The sequence below is a fragment of the Calonectris borealis genome, chromosome 1, assembly GCF_964195595.1.
Source record: "Calonectris borealis chromosome 1, bCalBor7.hap1.2, whole genome shotgun sequence".
In the NCBI taxonomy this organism is placed as follows: domain Eukaryota; kingdom Metazoa; phylum Chordata; class Aves; order Procellariiformes; family Procellariidae; genus Calonectris; species Calonectris borealis.
In genome coordinates this window covers 186,424,811-186,436,866 of record NC_134312.1, presented here as the reverse complement: position 1 = coordinate 186,436,866, position 12,056 = coordinate 186,424,811, and the positions used below count along the sequence as shown (strand labels likewise).

Here is a 12,056-nt window from a genome sequence, read left to right as displayed (position 1 = left end):
TTGAAGACACACAAAATATGGTACATGTTTATGTTTAGAACCATCAGAGATCTAATTATAGCTCAATAATAAAAGGGAATAAAGTTTTACAGGTTACATTGGGGTTTGAATTTTAATTAGTTCGTTTAATGATTTTGAGGTTTGCAGATGGCTGTACCAAAACATTCGAAACGTTACAGAAGCCAGACACTACTCTCTTTAAGCCCCAGACTGTGAACTGATTCAAGACAGAGAAGGCTGTCAGTAGGTACCCTTAACAAAATATTCCCAAAAGAGCTTGGACTGCTTCCATTGCCGTAGGTGAACTAAAGAGAAGGTGAACTCATATGAGGGACTGAAGATACAGGCTACGCTTTTCAGATTTACGTACCATTTCCCTTCCTGTGGAATCTCATGCTTGCTCTTCATGACACCCAAGAGAAGACAGCAAAGCTTGAAAGTCTGGTTTCCAGAACATCCACCGTATGAATTCTGTGGGTCAAATAAAACTTAGCTGTTGTTTCAGGTAGATGAGGCTCTTTGCATGCAAGTCATAATATAGTAATGTAGTTATCTTACTCTTTGAATAATAATAGAATGTAACGAAAGCTGGCACCTTGTTACCAGAAATAACTTTAATATAGTGAATCATCAGGTTTGCAGACGCACAAAGGTTTGCAAAGTTTTCTGTGAGTGATTGTTAAGATATTAAGGTTGTTTCTAGCTCTACATTTAATAGTGACAGATTAAATACTGTGAATTGATATCTCAGAGGTTTCAAAACATCTGATGTATTTTAACATGAAGTTACTGAATGTGATTGCAGTTAGTTATTTAAGATAGATTTGGAAGATGGCGATTTGGAAGCAGTGATTGAAATTCCGTATTGAAATGTATATTGAAGGGCCGATGTATCAAATATCCTCGCATATTAGCATTTCTTAGTACTAGAGTGAATCAAATGGGAGAAGATTTGGAGTTAGGAAGTTAGAAGGGGAAAAAATATCTGACGAGGGGAAAAAAAAAGAGGAGGTTTTATTTACCTCAGAAATAGAGGACCATTAAAATAAAGGTAAACATTGAATTATCAAATTCATTCCCAATTAAAATCGTGTAAAATAAAGGACTTGTAATGGGGTAATGGTGAATTATTTGTTTTCATTCAGGTACTGACAGGAGAAAATTCTGTTTTCTTGTCTTTACCTTGGGCCATTAATTTTGGGTTTCAGCTGTTAATTCAGTGTTAAAAGCCTCAGAAATGTCGTTATTGCTATTATGGAGACAATTAAGTAACCTTTTAGTTTTATTCTGTAATTTATTATATGGGTTAATTATGTTGTGTATCAAGTAATTAGTTAGAATTACTTTATATTACTTAAATATTTAAATGGCAGCTTCAGATTTTGCTTTTATTGATAGAAGAGCTTGTCTTGCAGAGTGGTTTTCTGTTTCTGTAACTCTTTGTAGTTGAGCCACCAACTTGATTGAACCAGTATGGAGATTCTAATTCTAATTCTAATTCTATTTTCAAAAATTAAGGAATCAGATTTGATATTTTTATGTCGTGGGGGTTTTTTTGCCATTTCTGATGCATTTTTGCTTTTTATTGTGTGTTTGCAGCTGTAAAAGGCACACCTCTGGTTTAAACTCTTATTACTACAGCCTCCCACATTTTTAATTTTTACATCAAAGGAAATCCTACATTGTTTTAATGTAGTGGATGCAATTGGGAGAGCAGCTAAGCCATTTTGTTAGTGCTTGAGAGGTGTGTTGCTCCAGGTTGTGCCACAAACCATGTTGTCTGGAATGCCTGGTTTTGTTTACCTTGCATCTTCTAGCTTTTACATTAAACGAAACAAGCTTCCCAAACGCAGACCACTTAATAAAGTGTACAGTCTTTCCTATTTGGGACGATCAAACTGACTGAGGTTGGAATAAGTAGAAAAATATTGTATGATTACGTGCTGAAAAATTACAAATACTCTGACATGTTTTTGAAGATTTGCTGATTAAACTGTATCCACTGAGTGGATAAGTATGTATATCACTGTCATTTCTGTATATACAGTTAGAGTCAGTTTTGGTGTATCTTTGAACTATGTGAACATACTCATTTTAATAGAATACTTTTGCATCCCTAACTGCACCAGCATCATAAGTTATACCATGATAAAATGTAAAATTGATTGTCAAGATACCAGAAAAACTGTCTTCTACCATGGCTTGAAAGACCTCATGTGGTAATCAATTAAACATCCAGAGTGACAGAAATGACAGCTTAAACTATCCTGTCTGTAAAATGAACATGACGTGAAATCCCCTGGAGTGGCACTACACAAGACTTTAGTTTGGTTTCTTTTAATCAAAAAAGATTAGAAAGAGAATTAAGACATGGGATTAATTGAATGAAATTATAATCATGTTTGAGAGTGTCTGTGTGTGTATACATATGTATATATGTTTGTGTATACATATTAAAAAAAAATAATCTTTCTATACCCTAGCAAAGAGATGGGTAAGAATAATTCAGCTTTTAAAAAGATTAACCAGTGAGTGCAAATTGTGTAATTCTGTGACTTACTAACTTAGTACCTTGGAGGGGACAGTGGATTTTTGATGAGCTGGTAAGTTAGCCACAGCAAAGGCATTGTCATGAAGTATAGCTTAGTTGACTGATTGTCACTGGAGTATCTGTCTATCTAGTACAGAGAGCTAGATAGCAAAGTCTGTGGAAGGAAGAGGCAAGCAATGCAGTGCTCCAGAAGTATGAATGTTGCTATTAATTTTCTTGTTGTGTCCAGCATGGCACAGAAAGAGGGAAATGTTAGGTAGAAACCAACAGTATTTGGATGAAATTAATCTTTATTGACGTTGACATAGTATATCTTGTATCCAAAATAAAATGCATGATAAGGACGCCTATATAGTAGCCTCTTAGCTCATAAAAGTGATTTAGTTTTAATAATTTGCAATACTTCTTTCATGTTTCTCAAAGTGTCAGCATTTAACTGCATTTGTTAGGTTAGCAGTTCAGACTCTGGTATCTTGTTTTGATGTAGAGGGCATATAGACGAATGTCTGTGATGTAATGTGAGGAATATTAGGACTGTGTATTTATAATTCCTTATAGATTAAAATCAAAGGTGTGGGGTTCTTTTTTCTTATGTTTGTGACTGTTACGTACATATTCCACTTTCTTTTCAGCTAGTATTTCCTACAGTGCAGGAAGGGGCAATACTTTGTAACATGTGGGGTCGTAACATTAATAGGCAATGTGGACTTTATGGATGGTGCTCTGAATCAAAGTGATTTACAAGTGATAAGTAACTTCATTTTTAGAACTCTGGCAAGTACTTAATTTCCTTTTTATTCTGCTACTCATCAGGAAGAAAAATTTAAATAACCCATCTCCCCTATTCTTGTCGAGAAGACAAGAGTTGTATAGAATGAAGATAAAAACTCCTAGATTTCTTTGTAGATATTTGCACTGGTAAATCTGTTCAGAAACTCACATTGCTTGCTCCTGGGCCTGCTGTCTGCCAAGATGCAAAATGTTTTACATTCACCTGATGTAAATGTACTGTTGTACTAATATACCTGGTGTAAATGGCTAAAATGGCCAGACCCTGCCTAGGTGGGGACATAATCTCTTGTAAATGCAGTTTGCAGGCACTGTTGCAAAAACACCTGACTGTCGTGTTAGGGGCAGGGGTGATGGAAATAAAACAGATCATTTGACGTGTGGTGCTTCAAAAAACGGAAAAAAAAATGGTGTGGAGGAAGCTGAAATCAATGATTGGGGAAGCTAAAATCAATGACTATGAAATGAAAGACTGTTCCAGTTCTTGTCACGTTAACACATATTCATGATCTTATCATACCTTGATTCCTTCCTAGGGTAAACTTTTCTAGCCTAGTTTTCTGATTCAAACCTCCAATAAATTCAGGTTGTTTCTTTTTTAGTTGCTTTTCTTTCTGTCTGTGCCATGGTGTTGCATCATGAATTAGGTACTCACCAGTTCAGGCCATTCTTCCTCACTGAAACGTTAACTGCTGTGGACAGCTGGAGTCTCTCTTTGGATACTAATGAGCCTGGCTGATGGTGCTCTGGTATACTGGGATTCTCTGTCAGCTTTTTTTTTTTTTTTTTTTTTTAATAAAAAAAGGAGTGAATAACAGTATTAAATGCAACTTGCCCTGTAATTTTCCTAACGTCACGGGGGAAAATTAGCTATGAAACCCACCCAGAAAACACTTGATTAACTCAGTGGGGAGGTAGGCTGAATAGTGAAGATGTAGACCCCCCTCCATTACAGAGGGAGAAAAAGGTTGAATTATTTAGTTCTTAAGTTACTTCTTTTAATTTGACTAACCACATTAGTAACTATTATATTGAGTTTAATAAAACCTGAACATCACGTTTGGAATATATATAACTCAGTATATTTGTGGCCTAAATTGTAAAATGCAAAACTATAGTTTATCATCATCTACAAAGTGAAAAATTTTATAATAAAAAATAGCATACACATTTTAGATGAATAGTAGGTCTGTTTGTAATCTCATCTTTGAATGGCATTATACATTCAGAACTTTTTAATTAAATACACGTTATTTTAAACAAGTAACGCAAGATTTTACAAATATTTAAGGAAAAAGATAACAAGTAAGTTTTTATAAAAAGTTGACATTGTTGCTTTGAAACTGGTTGAACAGGGCTTTTAATAGCCCTTTATCTTACTACTTAATTTTTGACAATACTTTTATTTTGGAGGAAGTATGTTATCACTTCAGTCCATTAAATAGTCATCGATTTCAGCATTGCTCAACAGCTGTCCTGTTTGCTCAACTCATGAGAGAAAACAATAACTGAAGAAATAAGAGGCCTAAAAACTGAACAACTATATTGAAAGATATTCTTTGGTAGAGGCATACCATTAGACATACTGTTTACTCTACAGATATTTTTAAAATCTAGCAAAGTAGATTCCCCAATAGGAGGCAGCCTTATATGCTTCACTGTCCTCAACATCTGTTTGTACTTCTATCTTTAGACTGTCTCTAAATTTGTGGATAATTTGCTGTTTCCTTACAAGTATTATAAAAAACTCAATGATCTTATTAGTTCTGTTGAATCTTCTTAAAAGAATAACCTGAGGCACTTACAGTAAATTCCAAGTCTTGGTCAATGTCCTCTTCCTTCCCCAGTAAAATGAGGAGTAAAAACTCATAGCGTGCTCTGTTCTGCATCTCTGTCATTTCTTTTCCTAGTATCTTTTACTTGTTGATTAGTTTTAATGATTTAAATTTGAAAAATTTGATTAATTGTACTATAACCTATGGAAAGAAATTTAGAATATATCAGTTTCTTCCGGGTTTTGTGATATTTGGTAGCTTGGTAGGTTACAGAGACTCAAATTAATGTCCACCTCCCATCCCTGGAAGACAGGCTGCACCATGTATTTAATAGTTCAAGTTCCGTTAGCCTGCTGCAGCCAGTCAGCATCGCGTTAGTGAAAACCAGGCAAAGTTTTGTGTTGTCTTTACCAGATGGTCATTAAGGATCTCTTTTTCACCATAAGAGACATCTGGACATACCATTGTTGGGATGTTTATGAGATACAGGAGTGAATGGAAAGACTTGGGTGGATGAGTTTGTGTGGGATATTGTGCGGGTGGTGGGAACAAGTTATTATGTTGGAAGGGACATCTGAAATGTAGGCTGCAGATATAGGGAAGCCTTACTTCATTAGTTCTCCTGTTCTCTGAGCTACTTGTTCTGTTGTTTTTCAACATTGTAGTTTTGGTTGCTGTGTTTGAGTTGTCATTACAGGAATCCAGTTTTCAGACCAGGGGCAAGTCATCTTCTAAAAACAAACTTACCTTGAGGTAGCTCCTTAGAAAAAGACACTTATTTACTGATTACAGTTGAGCAATTTCTAGCAGCGTTTTTTTAATACGGTTCTGAAATGTAGCCTGTACATCATATTCATAATGATGCCCAGGTCTGAAAAATTAAAGCCCTTTAGGGTTCCCCAAGAAGCTTCCTCATGGATTTCAGGGCAACCAGAGTTTTCTGGTTTACGATACACGTTTTCCTGAGAAAAGAGAACTACCATTTCAGTTCTGGTATATTAAACTATACTGTTAAAATTTCTTGTGCCTTCACAAACTATTTTGGTTAGCTTCATAAAAATGTTCTCCTTTCTCTGGTGTTTGTGCATTTCAGTATGTGCATTGTGGTGAGCTTTTTTCTGTTCTTCTTCCCTTTCTGATGCTGTATAACTTCATCCACGTGCTTATATACTGTGATTTATGTCAACATTGGGGTTTATAGCTTCCTGCAGTTGTCATATTTTGCACTGCTCAAGTGGAGGAGCTCACCGTGGTTCAACTATGGGAAAGACAATGAAAGTCCGCTTAGTGTTGTTTTGTTCCTAAGGTGTTTTTGCCTTTAAAGATAAAAATATATTTTTGTAGGTGCAGTGTGAAACCGGGGTAAGCAATCTGCATTACGTATTTGTTGCATAAAGCCGTTACTATGAGAGCAGCACTGTGTGAAGGGTTTCTGCTCCCGGCCGCTGGTAGCTGCAGGTATTCCCTGGAGCAGGTATCCAGGTTACCATCCTCCCAGAGCCCTAGGAGCACGGGTGGGAGGCAGCAGCATCTGTCCTCCTCTGATGACCAAAATAGTCCCTCGCTGCAGTTACAATAAATCTGAAAGTAAACATTTAACAAATCCCTCTCGGCCTTTTAACAAGAATTAATACTTTTAATTTCAGGTTTATCATCAAGGTTGCACAATATTAGCCCCCCCTGTCAAATTTTGGTTTATGTTAAACATTTAGAACAAACAAGGCTAGTGAGAGAGGGAGGCAGCGCAGCTATTTCTGGGTTTTCATTACAGAATTATGAAGATTTGTTTCTTGGAAACATTTTTTAAAAATGATTTTCAGTGACAGATTGCAAACTTACTTTCCTTCCTCTGATTTTTTAATGCATTTTAGTTTCCATACCAATCCATCAATACACAGATAAAACTGAAATAATTATTCAGAGGATGCCTTGTAGTATGCCTAGCTTATTGCAAAAATTTATTACTCATTGCCAACCAGAATGCAGAAATATCATAGTTCAGCCAGAGATATGCAGCTGTTTTGGTCTTAAGAGCAGACATTATGCTATTTAACACAAGAACTTTAGAGGTAGATGAATTGTGCATTTATTTCATTGTATTTTGGAGAACAATTTCCAGTATTTCAGATATGCTTTGAATATATCTGAGGAGCACAATCTGGAAGAAAGCCAATCACAGTAAATTAGCACCCAGGTGGTGATGGTGGTTTTGTTGTTATGGTGTGTCTTTGATTAAGAAGTGAAAAACCATGGTTGTGCATTCAGCCATTCCTGAAGCTGATTATAAAAGGTACATATAGGTAGGCAAAGACCATCTGTAGCATATCTTTTGAAATATCATTGTACTGAGCAATAGAATTTTGAATAAAAGTTTCAAATAGTTTTCAAGCTCTGGAAACTGTGTACTTTTAAAATTTCGATCCTGTAAGCTGATGATCAGCAGGCAACATAGTGTAGCAGGCTGCATCTCAAGAAGCACTGCTAATGGAGAGCATCTTCTTTCTTGAAGTTAATGATTGTTCTATACTTCCTGATATTCACTGTCTATTCACCCCTACAGCAGATTGCCTTCATGTACAAGTTCAGGAGGGAGATTTATAGAATCATAGAATCATACAGGTTGGAAAAGACCTCTAAGATCATCGTGTCCAACCGTCAACCCAACACACCATGCCCACTACACCATGTCCCTAAGGGCCTCATCTACACGTCTTTTAAATACTTCCAGGGATGGTGACTCCACCACTTCCCTGGGCAGCCTGTTCCAAGGCCTGACCACTCTTTCAGTAAAGAAATTTCTCCTAATGTTCAATCTAAACCTCCCTTGGTGCAACTTGAGGCCATTTCCTCTTGTCCTATCGCTTGTTACTTGGGAGAAGAGACCAACACCCACCTCGCTACAACCTCCTTTCAGGTAGTTGTAGAGCGCGATGAGGTCTCCCCTCAGCCTCCTCTTCTCCAGACTAAACAACCCCAGTTCCCTCAGCCGCTCCTCACAAGACTTGTGCTCCAGGCCCTTCACCAGCTTCGTTGCCCTCCTCTGGACACGCTCCAGCACCTCCATGTCCTTCTTGTAGTGAGGGGCCCAAAACTGAACACAGTATTCGAGGTGCAGCCTCACCAGTGCCGAGTACAGGGGCATGATCACCTCCCTACTCCTGCTGGCCACACTATTTCTGATACAGACCAGGATGCCGTTGGCCCTCTTGGCCACCTGAGCACACTGCCGGCTCATGTTCAGCCGGCTGTCAAGCAGCACCCCCAGGTCCTTTTCCAACAGGCAGCTTTCCAGCCACTCTTCCCCAAGCCTGTAGCGTTGCCTGGGGTTGTTGTGGCCGAAGTGCAGGACCCGGCACTTGGCCTTGTTGAACCTCATACAGTTGGCCTCGGCCCATCGATCCAGCCTGTCCAGGTCCCTCTGCAGAGCCTTCCTACCCTCCAGCAGATCAACACTGCCGCCCAACTTGGTGTCATCTGCAAACTTACTGAGGGAGCACTCGATCCCCTCGTCCAGATCATTGATAAAGATATTGAACAAGACCGGCCCCAGTACTGAGCCCTGGGGAACACCGCTCGTGACCGGCCGCCAACTGGATTTAACTCCGTTGACCACAACTCTCTGGGCTCGGCTCCAGCCAGTTTTTTACCCAGCGAAGAGTGCACCTGTCTAGGCCGTGAGCCGCCAGCTTCTCTAGGAGAATGCTGTGGGAGACAGTGTCAAAGGCTTTACTGAAGTCCAGGTAGACCACATCCACTGCCTTTCCCTCATCCACTAGGCGGGTCCCCTGGTCATAGAAGGAGATCAGGTTGGTCAAGCAGGACCTGCCTTCCATGAACCCGTGCTGGCTGGGCCTGATCCCCTGGTTGTCCCGGACATGGCTCGTGAGCACCTTCAAAACCAACCGCTCCATGATCTTCCCCGGCACCGAGGTCAGGCTGACCGGTCTGTAGTTCCCCGGATCCTCCCTCCGGCCCTTCTTGTAGATGGGAGTCACATTGGCGAGCCTCCAGTCGTCCGGGACCTCCCCAGTTAACCAGGACTGCTGGTAAATGATGGAGAGTGGCTCGGCAAGCTCCTCCGCCAGCTCCCTCAGTACCCTCGGGTGGATCCCATCCGGCCCCATAGACTTGTGAACGTCCAGGTGGCATAGCAGGTCATGAACTTCATCCTCTTGAATTATGGGGGGTTTATCCTGCTCATCGTCCTTGTCTTCCAGCTCAGGGGGCTGAGTACCCTGAGGATAACCGCTCTGACTACTAAAGACTGAGGCAAAGAAGGCGTTGAGTACCTCAGCCTTTTCCTCGTCCTTGGTGGCAATATTCCCCCCCACATCCAATAGAGGATGGAGATTCTCCTTGGCTCTACTTTTGTCATTAATATACTTACAAAAGCATTTTTTGTTGTCTCTCACGACAGTGGCCAGGTTGAGTCCTAGCCGGGCTTTTGCCTTTCTAATTTCCTCTCTGCACGACCTAACGCGATCCCTGTACTCTTCTTGAGTTGCCTGCCCCTTCTTCCACAAGTGATAAACTCTCCTTTTTTCCCTGAGTCCCAGCCAGAGCTCCCCGTTCAGCCAGGCCGGTCGCCTTCCCCTCCCATTCTTCTTGCGGCACATGGGGACAGCCTGCTCCTGCGCCTTTAGGACTTCCTTCTTGCAGAACGTCCAGCCTTCCTGGACCCCTTTGCCCTTCAGGACTGTCTCCCAAGGGACCCTCTCGACCAGTGTCCTGAGCAGGCCAAAGTCCGCCCTCCGGAAGTCCATGGTAGCGGTTTTGCTGGCCCCCCTCTTTACTTCACCAAGTATCGAGAATTCTACCATTTCATGGTCGCTAAGCCCAAGCCGGCCTCCGACCACCACATCTCCCACCAGCCCTTCTCTGTTCGTGAACAGCAGGTCAAGCGAGGCATCTCCCCTGGTGGGCTCGCTTACCAGCTGCGTCAGGAAGTTATCCTCCACACACTCCAGGAACCTCCTCGACTGTTTCCTCTCTGCCGTGTGGTATTTCCAGCAGACGTCCGGAAAGTTGAAGTCCCCCATGAGAACAAGGGCTAGCAACTGGGAGACTTCTGCCAGCCTCTTTTAGAATATTTCATCTGCCTCCTTGTCCTGGCTAGGTGGTCTATAACAGACTCCCAGCAGGATATCTGCCTTGTTGGCCTTCCCCCTCATCCTTACCCACAAGCACTCAACCTCGTCATCACTACCATCGAGCTCTAGGCAGTCGAAGCACTCCCTAACATACAGGGCTACTCCACCGCCTCTCCTTCCTCGCCTGTCCCTTCTGAAGAGCTTATAGCCATCCATTGCAGCACTCCAGTCGTGCGACTCATCCCACCATGTTTCCGTGATGGCGACTAAGTCATAGCTACATAGCTATGTTGATACTGGAAGCCTGTTATTTCAGCAAGCCTTCATCCATAGTGTGTGTGTCTCAACATGAGTCAACAAGATTCTATGGATACTCAAAATATTTTGAAACCATATGAACAGAATGTGTATTTTCCTCTGGCTAGTAAAACTCAGTCATAAAGTCTTCATGGACTTATAATATGCAGAATCCAACCACCTTGGCAAATAAATTGTTTGTTAAAGCATATTCTGGCTGTATCTCCAAACTGCATTTAGCCAAAATAGCATTTTGTTCATGCCAGGTATTGGACTGGCCACTGGAGACTCAGGTTTTCTATTCAAGCAGGTTGGAGCAGATTTTTGACTTGACCAGTGACCTTCCTAGAGAAGAATGTGAATACAAAATTTGTCCCTTGTACAGATTTTATGGGATGAGGAGAGAGGAATTTTATATTGCCTGTTAGTAAGTATGATGTCCTGAATTAACTACAACAACAAAAAAAAATCAATTCACATACTTATTGCTTTTGGAAAGAATTGGTGATTCAGTGGAAGAGAAATAATCTGAGGACTATTACTTGTTTAATGGGATTATTCCATGTTCCTCAGATACTGATTATGAGGCTAGATATGGAAATATTGTATAGAATGACTTTCAGAGAAGGGAACTTGATCTGGAGATGTGTACCAGGATTTGTGAGGACCTTTTTTCAGTAATGTTTGCTTGAATCCAGATTAGATACAGGAATTATTTCCATCTTAATAATGATGTGAACAGCCTACGTTATGGCGAATTCGCCAGTAGTTATTTATGCTTCTATACTGTACATAAGAATCTAAATTAGTCTTATCATTTAGTGTCTTCTTTATCTTCTCAGATGGATCTCTGATTCTGTTGTATGCTTTGTACCATGTAGCAATTCATTTGTTGTGCTGAACTGTTCTTTGTTTCTAGTTTATGCTTATGCTTTTGTCCTTTATACATCTGCTTTCATATGTAATTCTTATTTTTGTTCTTGCTATTTTTGTATTTTGGTACCTCTTCATTATTCTTTCTCTTATCTTCCTTCTTTCTCTCTGTCCCAGTTTTTGGCATCTGTTGTATTCATCAGAGATTTCCATCTAGCATCATATGACAGGTTCTTCTGTAGGAGTTTATAGGAGACATGCTGGGAAGAGATTTCATTTGTTCTCCCTTTGCAACTGTGGTTGTGTCCAAAATTGTGTTAAAATGTAATAGGAATGCAAAGGAAGACTCTTTGGTGCCTCTGTGCCTAAACCTGCCCCATTATTATCTGATTAAACTTCTGCAAATTTGAAGTAGACAAGAATGCATTGAATTTCAGAGTCTTTTCTGGACAGTAATTGTGAATATTAAATATGAAGTGTAGTTAATTTACCTGAGTGAATGTCATTGACTGCAAGAAAGCTGCACAGAATTACCAGCACCAGAGTTTAGTTTTACATTTTGGCTCCACATTATGCACTTAAATAAACAGCCACACATAAAAAGCAACTAACGTGAAATATAGAAAAGAAATAACTTTCTATCCCAAAGGCTCCAAAGGATTATCAAGTTAATGGTTACAT

The 12,056-nt window shown here is 40.1% G+C and overlaps 1 protein-coding gene across 3 annotated transcripts in view; it reads left to right on the top strand.

The window, feature by feature from the left end:
- VWA8 (von Willebrand factor A domain containing 8) overlaps positions 1–12,056 on the top strand; it is a 201,613-nt gene that overhangs the window by 27,138 nt on the left and 162,419 nt on the right. The gene's annotated exons all lie outside the window — the stretch shown is intronic.